The sequence below is a fragment of the Colias croceus genome, chromosome 10 (genome assembly GCF_905220415.1).
Source record: "Colias croceus chromosome 10, ilColCroc2.1".
NCBI lineage: Eukaryota > Metazoa > Arthropoda > Insecta > Lepidoptera > Pieridae > Colias > Colias croceus.
This window is the reverse complement of record NC_059546.1, coordinates 7,536,640-7,552,042: the sequence shown is the minus strand read 5'-3', so window position 1 is coordinate 7,552,042 and position 15,403 is coordinate 7,536,640. Positions and strand designations below refer to the sequence as shown.

Genomic DNA, 15,403 nt, shown 5'->3' with positions numbered 1-15,403 from the left:
TAAATTTTTATTCGGTTAAGCCAATAAATTGATAATGTCACTTACGTAAATGGTATCTGAGTTGCTCGTTATTTATATTAATTGCAGCTTATATTTTAAAATGGATAGTTTTGTTCGTAAATGTGAACGCGTCTTCATTGTCGTTTAAGACGAAAGGAGAATGCCCATGAAAGTATGGACCACAGTATAGTGTTGCGTCAATGCCAGAGTGGTTTTGGGGGGTTCTTCGATATTCAAAAGATTTTTACCAATACATTTTTTTGTGATAAAAACAGGGGTTTTCAAGATATTGAGAAAAATGTGAATTAACCTTAAAACTTAAATAAACCCGATTTAGTTAGGTTTATGTGTGATTTAGGTAGTATTTTATTGTCTGAAAGCTATTTTTCCTTTAACATAATATTTAATCTATGCGTAGAGCTTATGCTTTCAGACAAAGTGTATCTGTTCATCGGCTAGTGTAGGTAGGCACCAGAAATCTTCCGGGACGGATTTCAAGAAAACCTAAATATATATTTAAAAAATGCCAATAGAGTTTTTATTCGGTTTGCATATTGTTGTTGTTGTTTGAATCATTTTTTCACTGCATATTCGAAGAAAGAAACAAATAAGAAATAACTGGTTACCTTCCAAGCTATCTTACAAGCTATGTCATAATAATATTTTCTTATATATATTTATATTATTTTACTTCACTATATATTATGTTAAAACAACCTACAGTGTATTTAAAACAATACCTTACAGAGTGATTTTATGTTAATTGATTTTTTGTAATTCAATGAAAATAATATTAGCTATTTACCATAGTAAATGTCATAATAGTTACCGCTTGGTTACCGTGGTAACCAGTAATGGATACTAAATCTATGGTAACGGATCTAATCAATTACATGTCTTATTAGATTTTAATACAAAACATTCCCTGGTCAAAATATATTTTCCGATAGTAAGAAGGCCTCTAAATTGCCGAGATTTTTTTTAATAGTATTTTTATCTTGATGCATGAGAAAAAACCTGTAGAAAAAATGTAAACGGTAATGGACACTAAATCTATAATAACGGATCTAAACAATTACATGTCTTATTAGATTTTACAAAACATTCCCTGTTCAAAATATATTTTCCGATGGTAAGAAGGCCTCTAAATTGCCGAGATTTTTTTTAATATATTGTTGTCTTGATGCATGAGAAAAACCAGTACCAAAAATGGGCATTCTCCTTTATGTGTACCGTGTATACCATTTATAAATTCATAAATTGTACCACTTATAGTATTAAACTAGTATAATTCTAAATAACTTTTGTTTATCTCAATATTTATTTCATAACATCGAATATATTACGTATTTTATACGTAAAGTAATGCGATAAAAGCGGTATTGAGGTCGACTTTATTAGCACCATACCTTCCTGTAGAAAGTTTAAACAAATATTACATATGTAAACACATTTCTAAACGTGATAGTGAATCAAAAGCTCTAAACACTAACATCCTAAAAAAGATAAGAATTTACGAAGTATATATTTACGTTTGTTGCTTTATAAGGAAAATGTTTGAAAGCTTTTGCTATTAGGAAAGAATAAAATACGAAATCTAAAAATTGAACGAAGAGTAAATTTAATATTTAAATTTGCATATTTACATAACTCTGAGATTATTGACGTTTTTGCATCTTATGATTACAAATAAATAATGCAATTCGTTAAAATACTACTTGAATTAATGAATGTCCCTAATCCTCACTATATTATAAATTGTATCCATTGATAAAAATTCCAAGCATATGAGAAAACGTGAGAAAATTTCACATATTGCGTGGCTGGTATGATATAATATATGAATCCTTGTTAGCAAGCACAGTGGGACTGGTTATTGGCTTAATGATTATTTCTATAAACATGTTGTGCCGTCATTAAACATACCATAAAATATATGGCTTAAATAAATAGTCTGGTTTGCAGTTTTACTCATTCCTTTTAGTTAAAGTTTTTATTTATCGAGTATGGGTATTATGTATCAGCCTGTCCTTAGAACATATTCTAGATCGCGAAAAGATAATTTATTGATACTGTCTACTTTATTTTAAGCCATGAGCTATTTTCAAATTTGAGACAAATTGATTAATCCTTTCTGGCGTGTATAGATCTAATTTCGGGTAAATTACACCAGAAAGATTGCTCTTACCCTTTCATTAATTTTTATTTTAATACTTTCACTGATTTCTTGTTAATATATCATAAAACTTTTAAAGGAGCCAGAGCATTAAATGTCTATATTTTGTTGAGACATATTTATAGCACTGTTAAATGCAAATATATAATTCAAAACAAGCAGCAAGGCACAAATGAATGCCTTGTTTATTCGCAAGTAGCGTGTATGAATACATCGGTAAAATACTCTGGCTCCAGGGTACATTGTATAGGTACATGCTAAATAGCAAAGCAGCTTATAATATCATTTGCATATCACTATGTTCTAGCTTTCTTACATCTACAATTAATAGTGTGTGCGTTATACATACAATGAAAATTTATTAAAAAGCGATCACATAAAATATCATATTTAAATACGAAGTGATGTTAGCTACAGAAATAAAGCGCAAACTTTATAGATAAGGAAATTTAAAGGGTTTGTATCTAGCCTGATTTCCATTACAAATTCGCGACATTATCTAAACACGCCACAACACAAGTCAACGTCCGACGTAAATTAATCAAAACTGTCCCTTAAACCCCGTTTTATTTTTGACACCTTCATTACGTGATCTAGAAGACAAATTACAGCATTTTACATAGCGTTATCGTTTAACCTTTAACTGGCCTGTCATAATGTTGGTTCGCTTAATTCGTACTAGTGGAATGTGGTTTAGTGCAATGACGAAATCAACATAGTTGTTCTAGACAGGCTGCAATTTATATATGTTGTATTTGGTTTGCCAACACCTGTTTATTTTTTCAAGGAATTGGCGAGTTAATTCAATGCTTTGGACTGTTCTGTCTGGTGTGTCGATTGTATCTTTATGCTAAGCTACGGAACGTAAAAAGTTACGATTTTAAGGTGCGTACTTGTTTTTTAATAATTAAATTTTGTTCGTAAGGGAGGGTGTTTATGTTTAGTTTTGTGTGTCTGAACCATCTATCAGTTAGTAGTTAGTATATTATTTTTATATTACAAATTACATATAATTGGTTAAAATTACTTTTTTATGTTAAGTAAAAGCGTAAAGTGAAATTACTACTTTTTAAATAAGAAGGCTGCCCAAAAAACCATAACGTTTTACTATCGATGTATTTAATATCGTAATTTCATAATAACAATTTATGAACTTTCTATGAAATTTAAATAACAGCATCAAAGAATATAAAAATCACATAAGTTGACAATTAAAAAGCAAAATAATACCACACATGTATGTAACTAGAGTTATGTTCAATAATTTATACTTCCCACGGAGTTGCCACGCAGGTGCCTGCATTTCCTTTCTTTAATATTTCTAGTTTTTATTTTAATTTCTTTTACTATCGACTGATTAGTCTACTGGATTTCATAAAGATTATGACTTTTACAGAAATCATTTTTAATGATGACGCGTCGATTTTTAGCTCGGGAACACCCCATTTGAGAAGACTCACTGTTATTTCCGATTTGAGATTTTTATAAATGATTCAACTCTTAAAAGGGTCAGATACATATTACCTCAAGGATATAATAAAACGTGTAATGTTTTATAAAACACTAAATTCTTCTTATTTTATTAGCTTAGACAAAAAAATTGACCAATTTTCAGATCTTCCTAAAATGCACACAAAAGTTCATTAGAATCGGTCCAGTTGTTTCGGAGGAGTATGGTCATAAGTCACTATATATTGTGATTTGTGACACGATAATTTTATTAGTTATACGAACACTTCAAATTGCCATACAAATAATGCTCTCGATGACGATACGAATACTTTGATAGTTTACGCTCTCAAATAAGGGAAAACGTGTTTTCCTGATTTATATTTTGCACACACGCTTCTGTATCACATATTGTAATTTCTACTCCTATTTTATTTATATCACAACTTCGTTTGAAGTGTAAATTGTTCTCATATATCTCGTATTTTCTATATAATTATATTACGACATTTGCTCCATATCTAAAGGTTTTATCATCGCTGAGAATGGAGCTCGTTATGCGATCATTGGAATATGATTCTTAACCCACACAGTTATTAACTAAATATGCATATCTCGTGCTTATCAGAAATAGGTCTGATATAGCGAAAATTGTTGATCAAATTGTTGTGATATAGCTGGAGGTAGCGGTTTGGACAAAAATAGAACAGCTCTTATTTATGTAAATAGATTTATGAACTCTAAGGAAATTAGGTCAAAAATTAAATATAAGTAGATAAACTGGTAGTTGAAACTTAGTTTTCGCTGTTTTTTGTAATTTGGCCTTATGCAGCATAAGGGCAAGTTATGCTATGCACGTTATTAGCAAACTAAATCATGCATATGCATTAGTATAAAAAATCTTGTCTCTTACTACAATCAAGTTGAACGTTTATAAAATTGATATTTCACAAAACTTTGCCTAACAGAATTAATGTCTCATAATATTTTATGGCCACTTCTTGCCATTTAGAGAACAGAATAAAGTCTAAATGCCGACATAACTCAAATAATAGTAAAAATTATGTAATAAATTAGGTAAAGAAATCCGATACATGTGTGTTATATGAATTTTTAATAGGATGGATCAATTCACGACAATCTAAGTTACCATTTGCATTAAAAAAGAGCGTGTGTGCACGTGCGCCGAGCACACATGTCAGAAGTTAAACTGTTTTGACAAGATTTAAAGTTAACAAAATCGTCGCCTTCTCCATGACGTGACGGTATTGCCTCGACGCAACCTTTAAATTTTACTCTCAACGCGCCTAAAGAAGTTTCACTTCAAAAACTGACTCCAAAGACTAAAAGCAGGTGGGGTTCCATGTTTAAGCTTCCATTATATTTTAATATCCTCTAAGACGTTTTTTTTGTTTTCTATAAAATTTCTCTTTATCTGATCTTCAGTTAACCTATAAATTATATATCTATATAACACAATTATATCTAATATCTATATTACGAAATACCAAGGAAAGTAATAACATATCTATTCTGTTACAAAATTGTAATGCAATATTCTTTGCAATATGAATCAACCACACAGATAAGGCAACCCGAAACTAACGTCCAAGGGAAAGCCCTTGTTCTAACCACAAGTTTACGGTTTTGGTTCCTGTAAGGTCTAAGGTAGCTTCCTTTAAAATAAAGATATCATTTTCATAGCCATTGAAATTAAAATAAATATTTATAAATATATCCGCTAGATACCTAATCTTCGCCATGAGTTTAATTCATTTAATCTTAATTTGGCGCTGCGAGATGATAAAGTTCCTTCAATTTGGTTAAGTCGAGCATTTGGATTATTATTTTTTTCGTAAATATATTTAAATATTTTGCTCCATATTATATTCCTTATAGAGATGACACCTTCTTAATAAAAATTAAACAGATTTAAAGGATTTGCAACGTAAGTACTTTAAATATGACTTATATAATTCTAAGTTAGTTTAGAATATAACAAACCAATAATATTATAAACTGAGAATATAACAAGAATATTCCACCGTTCCACGTTACCATATAAAGCATGTGCAATTTCCATACTTTAAAATTAAATATAATAACAAGTTTTATAACAATAACTATATAAGGAGTAAATAAACTTTCTCTGTCAGAGAGTGGATAACTATTATTATGAAATAGCAAATCATTTGCATAATCAGATATAGATGGGAACGATTAGATATATTTACTGTTAGACGTCCAATTTGCAATAATTAAAGATAGCATCAATGTATTTAAATAGAATTACATGCTACTTAATATTTTTTGTCTAATCAATTTACCTTTTAAAATATACAAATGATTAGACTTCGAGACGGACTTACACTGATGTTCATGATTTCGATTTCTTAATATCATTATGTATTATTATGTAATATCATGTGTATATATTACTATATATAATATTATAGCCTAGGTCATTGTTTAATTTATTTAACTTAATTAACGTAAACAAGTAAGTAAGTAATTTTGATTTCATATCTAAAGATTAACCGAAACAATAAAATAATGTTAAACATTTATATTTCTTTCATATTAAGATAGGAGAGGAGGAGCTTATCAAACATCTCTTGAAAGAGACCTTTTACTTTTTTATAATATTATTATTTATTATATTGATGTTGTACTTACGCAACAATTATTAAATCGATGTAATCGCATTCCTCAAATTATCACTTCCAGTGATCCATCTGAAACAAAATAAACACAACAAGTATTAGTATTCGAGTCTAAGTGCTGATTTACACAGGGTCAGTAGACAAGCGACTGACTTTAACGGTTTACATAGACTTCAAGCCTCTGTACTGATTTCAAATCTGTTTACACAGGGTTTTTTTTCAGGTCAGCACTGATTTGCCTCGAATTTGTAGTCAGTTACTGACCCTGTGTAAATCAGCACTTATTTATAGCTTTAATAGATGTGCAGTAAACATCACAGGGAATTAATAAAATACAAAAGGTATTTTCTATAATAACTTAATAAACTAAAATGATGCGAAAAGATAGAATGGTGGTAAGTATTGAACAGGATTAAAATACAATATGAACATGTTTTTGAACCATTTACAAAACAATGGTACCCATTATATACCCACATATTATAAAGCGCTGCATAAATCCTACTATAATGATTATTTATCTTTATTCAACATAAAACATACATTCGTCTCAATTCACCCTTTAACGAGACGTAGCGTAGTTGTAACATACGTAATGCGCATATAAATGATTGTATATATAGTCAGGGGTCGCCAAACCATGGAGGTCCTTCAAGAAATAATTTAGCTCAACTTGCCCTAAAAATGCGAATTCTAGTAAGTTTTTAAGGAAACAAAAGTACAGTACTCAGGTATTTTTTTAAGTTTACGTACTGTTTAAATAATTATGTTTTGAACGTTTTGATGACATGCAACAGAAATATAATGTAACTAGTTGTCCGCCCCGGCTTCGCCCGTGGTACATATTTCGCAATAAAAGGTAGCCTATGTCCTTTCTCGGGTATCAAAATATCTCCATACCAAATTTCATGCAAATTGGTTCAGTAGTTTAGGCGTGATTGAGTAACAGACAGACAGACAGACAGAGTTACTTTCGCATTTATAATATTAGTAAGGATTTAACAATAAACAAATACAATATACAATCACTCGAATTTCTACATAAACACACATTACTGATTTCAGCTTCTAAATAGTTATTTATATTGAAGCTAACCAACCCTATCAGCGTAAAAGTTTGCAAACCTCTGTCCCAGTCTAACAAATCAATCTTGCCATAACGATATTTAAACGATAGACGTTTAAATATCAATACAAAAGGTGAAGTCGACTTTCTCACAGAAAATAGCTACATTAGGTAGATAAAGGAAGGGCAAAGGCAATCTGTGCGGTCCCTTGAATGGCACTTACAAGTTCATATTGTCTACTAAATGAGAAAATAATTATAATACTAATAAATTATAATGCGGAAGTGACCCTATCCTTTAGCATAGTTGGGACACGCAGTTGTAATTTTTGTAAGACAATTTAATTATTATCAAAAGTCGAGGAATGAGCTTTTATCACGACAGGAGTAAACTAGCAATTAAGAAGATTTGAAATATACAATCTAAGTAACGGTTATTGGGCAATTTTAAGATTCAATTTCATATAAAGAGTCAGGTTAATGCGATGGATATAGACTGCAGTCAAGGATTAATTACGTATATTATCATTATAAACTTTAAAATTAAGAATATAGTTTTTTTTGTCAATCCACTTCAAAATATGTAATCGAAATGATGCATTACAGCATGTACTCTCGTGTGGTTCACGCTCTATTTCACTTCTGATTTGCATAAAAAGTAAAATAAAACTGTATCAACGACATTTCACTTGGCATTACATAACACCCTGTACACTTGCTCAAGAAACTAACCAAAAAGTTAATGCTATTTAAAAAAGCTGAGAGACTCAGTTGTGAGGACTTCGGACTTCAAATAGATAAGTCGGATGTTCGAGAACAGGCAAAGAAAATTAATAGATTTTTCAATTTATCTGCACATGTTGTTAACATCACCACTGCTCGGTAAAGGAAAAAAACATGGTAAGGAAACCCACATGTCGAAGAATCAAAAGTTAGATAACATGTGTCATCCGCCAGCCCGCCCTTTCCAGGGTGGTGGATTACCGATTATGGTATAATATAGGATGATGATGATAAAAAAAAAACACTTAAAATACATTGAAGATGCAGTATTCCTGAGTAAAAATGTTTCATCAAGCTCTGAGGTCAACTCCCAACATTGTCTAACCACAATGGCGATTGTGTGAAAGAATTTTAAACAATAGCCAACAGTAATTAGCCACCAATTAAATATTTATTTGAAGCATACAATGAAATGTTTATGTTTGAATCTAAACAAATAAACGTGCGGATTTTTCATTAAATATGTGTTGAATTATTGCCATAAGATACATGCAAATTTGTTGAAAAAAATATGTTAACAAATTTGCAAATTTGTAATATACAGAAACTGCACGAACGAATACTGATGATAAAAAGTTCTCTCCATTCAGGTTTTTTTTTACAAATGGATCTGTTTTCCAATGTATTATCTACTTGTAACTAAATGTGCCTATTTATTGTAACACAAGTCCTTATAGACAGATACACTTATCGAAAAAAGGACTTACGAACTATAAAGAGTTATTTATTAATAGACAATCCAAATGATGTCAACTGACCAGTCTACGTGGGATGTGAACCGGTTATATGACTCAGTGATTGGAACATAATTTCGGTAATCGCTAGAAATGTAGATTGCACTCACGGATATGTTTATTACGTGTCGTGTATTTATGTCCTTGATAATATAGACATTTCTTTGATTCGTGTTTTTATTCATTAGAATATTCAATTGGATGTAAGATATACCTATTTGATGTGTATGTCTTTATTAAAGCATAAATTTTAACAGGTATTTCTGTTTTGTTGACTGCTATTATTGGCTACAAGAATAAATAAATATTTGACCAAATTTAATTACTTAAGTAACATTTTTTTAAGAATTTGCTATAGTATTCTGAACGATATAAATAACATAAATAAATCCAAAAGCCCTCATATTCTCATGTATAATATCTCACAAACAGCAATTCCCTCCAGTAGCAATAAAATTATGAATAACATTAAATACATTAATCATTCCAGAATTACTACAATTGACGTAAAATTGCTGCACCAATAAATCGTATTCTATGTAATCTGACGTCAGGAGGACACTAACGAACCCCTTCCAACTTTCATTACCCATGTGGGTGGAAAAGCATGACAACCGAATCATAACAGGTTCCTATACATGTCGCAGTCATATGGTTAAATCTGCTATTTGATTGAATGACTAAATGACAACTCGTTGTTTAATGTTGTTTAATGTAACGTTCAACGTCTTAACTGAACATCGATTAGCCATCGTTGGTTTGGATAAGGTTTTTTTAATAAGGTTTTTATCTACATAAAGAGACTCCGTCGCAACTCCTCGCAATCGTCTTCTAGCAGACGTAGCTTATTAGTTATTACTTATATACAATCCGCTAAATAATTGGACGTTGAGTGACGCTTGTTAAATCAACGTTCGGCCTTGTCATTTAATTGATTGAATTTTGTCATTCAATGAACGCGCTAGTCATTCAACTACATAGCAGATTCAACAAATGACGGCGACGTATATATACCTAACACAATACAATACACAAAATTACAAGGTACCTATATTTCCAGTTAGTCAACTAATTATGCAACCATTATCAAAGGACACTAAAGATTAGTATTTATATTTATTTGTATAGCAAAAGCTTATCTTAATGGACAGTTTTCATAACAAGATATCGAATTAATTTCATCACAAGGCATAGAAATCGAGTTACTATAGTCATAATATAATATAGAATTTAAATTGCTTGCGCTTGCAATTTTGTACATAATTAAATGTCCTGTTAAATAAACTGCCTGTTAATTCATCTCTGGTATTTAGTGGACATAACTGTCAATAATTATTTATTAAAATATTTGGATTTAGTTAGATGTTATCCTTGTTTAATTATGTTACTTGTTTCGTACTGTAGCTATTTAGCTATGAATTATTTCAACCGCAGTTAGACTTGAAAGTTATATATATACCTATACAGGGTTATTTGTAAAACACCGGCAACCTCGCAGGACAAGATAGCTAACATCATAAGTAACAACATTTTGATCTACGACTTTTGGCATAACGCAATAAATTATTTTTAAATGATTTTTTAAGCTTTTATTGTACTCTCCTAACATTTGTAAGTCTATGTTCTATTCATTATCGAAAGGACGACGCCACGCCCCCTTTCCCCTCCCGTTCGCTTCTTGTTTACGTATTTTTTGGAATGCGTGTAGAGTTTATAATATTCAAACGGAAAATTAAATGAACATTTATTTTTGTATGAAAATAAAATCTAACAAATTATTAAAAGTCGTAGAACAAATGTTGTTTCTTATGATGTTAGCTATCTTGTCCTGCGAGGTTGCTGGTGTTTTACAAGTAACCCTGTATATTATGTACTAGCTGTGCCTCGCGTGTCACCCGCGTGGCTACGCTCCTGTTGGTCTTAGCGTGATAATATATAGCCTATATTACTCGTGGATAATGTAGCTTTCGAATAGTGAAAGAATTTTTAAAATCGGTCCAGTAGTTTATGAGCCTATTCATTGCAATCAATCAAACAAACAAACAAAGTTTTCCTCTTTATAATATTAGTTATGTATTATGTTATTAGATATTATGCATTCCTACCTTACTATTTTACCTAGTATAACTGGGAAGTAGAATATATCTTTATCATCAATGTATTTCTGTTGCAAGCGAGAAATGTATGCCAAGGGCTGTCAATTCTTTAAAGATAAACTAGTTTAAATAACATGTACTTTGCAGATTAATCAGCAAAAATAGAATAAAAAATTATAAAAGTGTTACCGTTTCACATTTTACGCTTGCCTCTTTCTTTTGCATATAAATTACTTGCACGTATATTTATCCGCGTTGATTCATGTACTTTTTTAAAGGCTTTACTATAATGTAGATGCCGACAGCATTTTATCTATAGGCCACTTGTTTTATTCATGTTTTAGTCTATAAAAATGCTGCTAGTCGATGACCTTGTGTCTTGTCTTTCTTTTAAATCTTCAATTTTATATTCACGGCACTTCTGTGTGAAATGTGTGGAATATGGTCGTAAATTATTGTCATAAATGTGTGAGTTTGCGATATATTATAAAAGAAACAGACTAAATATGGACCGTACAAGCACTGTGTATTAAAGAAAAATATGTAAATAAGAATTGAGAGGAACTCTTTTTTGAATTGTAGATATCTGTAGTAGATACGGTTTATTTGCATTTCAAGAATTAACATAGATTGGCAGAATCGTAAGTATAAACTCAACAAAAATGCAAGATAGCGATAAAACACTTTATTAATATATGTACTCTCAACAACTTAAAACACATTGGTCGTAAAATACATCTACTTATGGACGACTTCTAACACCGCGATACGCGCCATCTAGTTAGAATTTTTACTACCACCAAAGCTTTTACCATCAAATCCTTTAACCAGTTTCACCAACGATGCTATCGCAAAGTATTGAAGGCATCGTCTTCTTCTATCCATTAATAAAGTCCTACATCGAGTTCTAGACTACCTAGTGCTAATTCCATCTTTATGATACCCTGCAGTTATTTTAAACGTTCGCAATTACCTGATAACGTTGGCATGTGGTTCGAACTATCATATGTAATAAATAATACAGCTCAACATTGTACTGTTAGATTTAATATCGCTTCAACTTGATTTACTGAGCTTCGACGGGTTCTGGTTTCATAAATAATTAATTGGGAGACTTGCGATTTGCTGGTTTTTAATTTTATTATATTACTAGTAAAAGTAGTGGAATGCAGTCACATTGAATTATTTCAGCAGTTGGCTAGTTTCCCTGTAGATTTGCCTCGGTAGTAAAAATTAGTCAGGAAAACTACAGCCGCTTTATAAGCACATCCTATTAAAATAAATTCGGCGTATATGGTATCGAGGTTTCATTTCATTATCAAGTTTATGGGTTTGTTTACAATAACGTAAAATGCAGGACATAAATAAAAACAAAAATAATTTACCTGCAAAATTCCAATATTGGCAAGACAAGTTATTAACGACACTCTTATGACCGCTTCAAAATGAATCCAATATTTAATAAACTATGTACGTGATACCACATCTAAATAAACAAGACATCAATTAGACCGCAATTATACAATCACTTAAACACTCAATAAACAGCAAAACGAATTTACAATGACCACTTTTGCCACAAAAAACTTTACGCAACACAGCACGCAATCACACATGTTAAAGAATATTAACATAAAGCCAACAAAAACTGAATTAAGACAGGATTTATAATAATTTAACGTTCGATTCCAGTTACGCAAGCGAATGTAATCGAGTAATATAAAAAGTATCGAAACCTGATCAACAAAAGTCCGCTCACTTTTTGCCGAATTTAACACGTGACGTTCCTTAGCAAGAATGACAACTGCTACTTTTGAGGTAATTAAATCATATCGAAACCTGTTAGATTGGTCTAGTTTTTAGTAAAAACGACAATTTTCGTACTTTATGAAATGTTATAGTTTCCTCAATGATTTGTACGATTTTTTTTAATGGCACAGAATAATTATAAGATTACCTATATTCAAGTTTGAAATAGGTCATAGAACACTAAATAAACAACACAATATTATACTCTGAGCAAACGAATAACAAAACAAACACATACAAAATAAACTCCAACAAGACATAGCATTTACTAGAAGTGGACATACTGAACATAATATGAATCTCTAATGTTGTCTGATTTAACATTACTGTCAGCACAGGAATGACATTTCAAAGCCGTACAGTATCTTGGCACTCGGACCATCCGTGTAAGGACAATGCATTACCTCAATAAATGTCTCCGTGAAGACGAAATTCCCATATTTAAATGCAAGCAGATTGTATACACCGAATGCTGGGTCGATTGAATGCTGATTTCATATTTATTGCTAGTGAGACAGAGAATGATGTAAGCATGCACTTGATCCTTTAAGAGAACAACCAGTTTCCGAAATCAAAAATAGCAAAAATCTATCGCGGTCTTGACACTGGTTGGACAGTATTAGAATCGCGTTGGAATTATCATCGATGAATTCGAGTAGCGAATTATTTCCATTGTTAGTCAAGTTTATCAATACCGCAATTCCATCTTCATATCCTTATAATTACATAATCGCTTTAGTTAAACAAAAACTACATACCAATCAGTCAATAGTTTTTGATATAAACGAGCATAGGCCACTAAATTCATGTATGATTAAGGAAATCTGAATCAATTGTAGCATTGATAGCTCCAATAAAATTTATATACCTATACCCGTTACTTCAATCACACCATTTAGCGCAAGAGTAGTAACATTTGTTTCAAATTATTGCCAATAAAGGTCTAAGAAAGCTTGTACAATTCACTGTAAAGTTCAAACCAGTCAAGGTCCCTAAGAATCCGTTATCAGCACAACAACGTCACGAATGGGTGGAGCCAAAGCAGTTTGAGTCATGTCTGGACTTTTACTGTTACAGGAGACTAGGAAATCTTATATCTCGATGAATATTTGTTAAACAGTTTCCCCCAGTTGAAGACGAGTCACGATTATATTAGGAAATCCTTTATTCTTAAGCAAACACCTTTCTCTAACCTTTGCGGTTTGTTCTATTTAGAAAATTTCCTATTATTTCGCAAGAGAAATTTCTCAGGTAAAATAACTCTAATTTTAGCTTTAGCACTTTAGCACCTAAGTAGCATATTTTATATACCTTACGTCGTATTTTATTTACCTTACGTTACCTAGATGTTTTAAAATTTTGTAACCACGGTCTTAAATAGTACGTTCAGCAGTAAGTTCATCGTTATAGCTACCTAGCTCTAACATTTGGCTGAAAAATTAGAATTTACAGTTATACTTTGATGCCTATCTAAATGGACATTACAAGATTCCTTCAATGGTTTTCTCACGAAATTTCCATTATTAATGTTTTGTCGTATGATAAAACAGCCATTACGTCTATTACAAATCCGTGTCTGATAAATAATTCAAGCATAAATATTTAATAAATCATGATATCAATGAATTGTACTCGAGTGACAGTTCAAGGTGTTACTCGAAGGAATTACTGAGGCTTTTTAGAGCTCATTATATGTACCGCTAATGATACCTCTTCAATGTCCCATTAAAAGAGAATTTGCAATAAGGAAATCCATTCACATGAGGATTTATAACAGAAGTTGTTTACAAACGATCTGATGTATCGTCAATTAGATATCTTCAAGATCTCTTCGGAAATTAAGGGTATTTAATATTTTACAGCCTATAAGTATAATGCTTTGCTCTGCCTCCTTATTAAGGAGGAAATGGTACATTTCAACAATAACTACTTCCAAGGAATTTATTACGAACAATAAAACAATTCTTATAAACACCTTAAACAGAATAAATTGTATCTGGTAATGAATTTTATTATTTATCCAGTTGATAGGAGGAATTTATTGAAAAGAGATTTGAGAAATTTTATGATCGATAACATAAGAAACGTATAGAACAAGCTATTAAAAGGTAAAACTTGAAGTTTACATCTACTTGCATCAAATACTAATAAAAAAGCTCCATTTCAATTCAAGGCTATATATAATGCATTTTAGAAAATATGTCATTTTCCTTTGTTCTGAATATTATACATGCTTCATAGAGATGAGATCTGAGATGAATCAACTGAGATGAATCAACATGAGATTGTAAAATTTTTAATAAGTTCTTTTTATAGCGCCTGGTCTGTATATCCAAAAATAATTAAGTCATTAAAACAATTAGAAAAAACAAAATAAACAACATAATAATTGCAGTCAATGGAAGCTCTATTCAACAATTTCGATTAGCAGCCAAATATAGCGTAGATCGATAGCCATTTTGGTCTTAATGCAACGATAATGGGAGAGATTACAATCATTTTCAACGAAATCGTAAGTGGTGATCACGACCATGTTGAGATGATTGGACTATAGTATTGGTATATTTAATGCTTTCACTTATCAGTCGTATTGTGTATAATGTGCTTTATTTATATTATTGCATTCA

The 15,403-nt window shown here is 31.0% G+C and overlaps 1 protein-coding gene across 1 annotated transcript in view; it reads right to left on the bottom strand.

Moving 5' to 3' along the window:
- LOC123694872 (cadherin-99C) overlaps window positions 1-15,403 on the bottom strand; it is a 155,204-nt gene that overhangs the window by 58,244 nt on the left and 81,557 nt on the right. The window contains exon 3 of the mRNA XM_045640474.1: window positions 6,302-6,360. The gene's annotated coding sequence lies outside the window, so the exon portion shown is untranslated. The remainder of the gene's footprint in view (window positions 1-6,301; window positions 6,361-15,403) is intronic.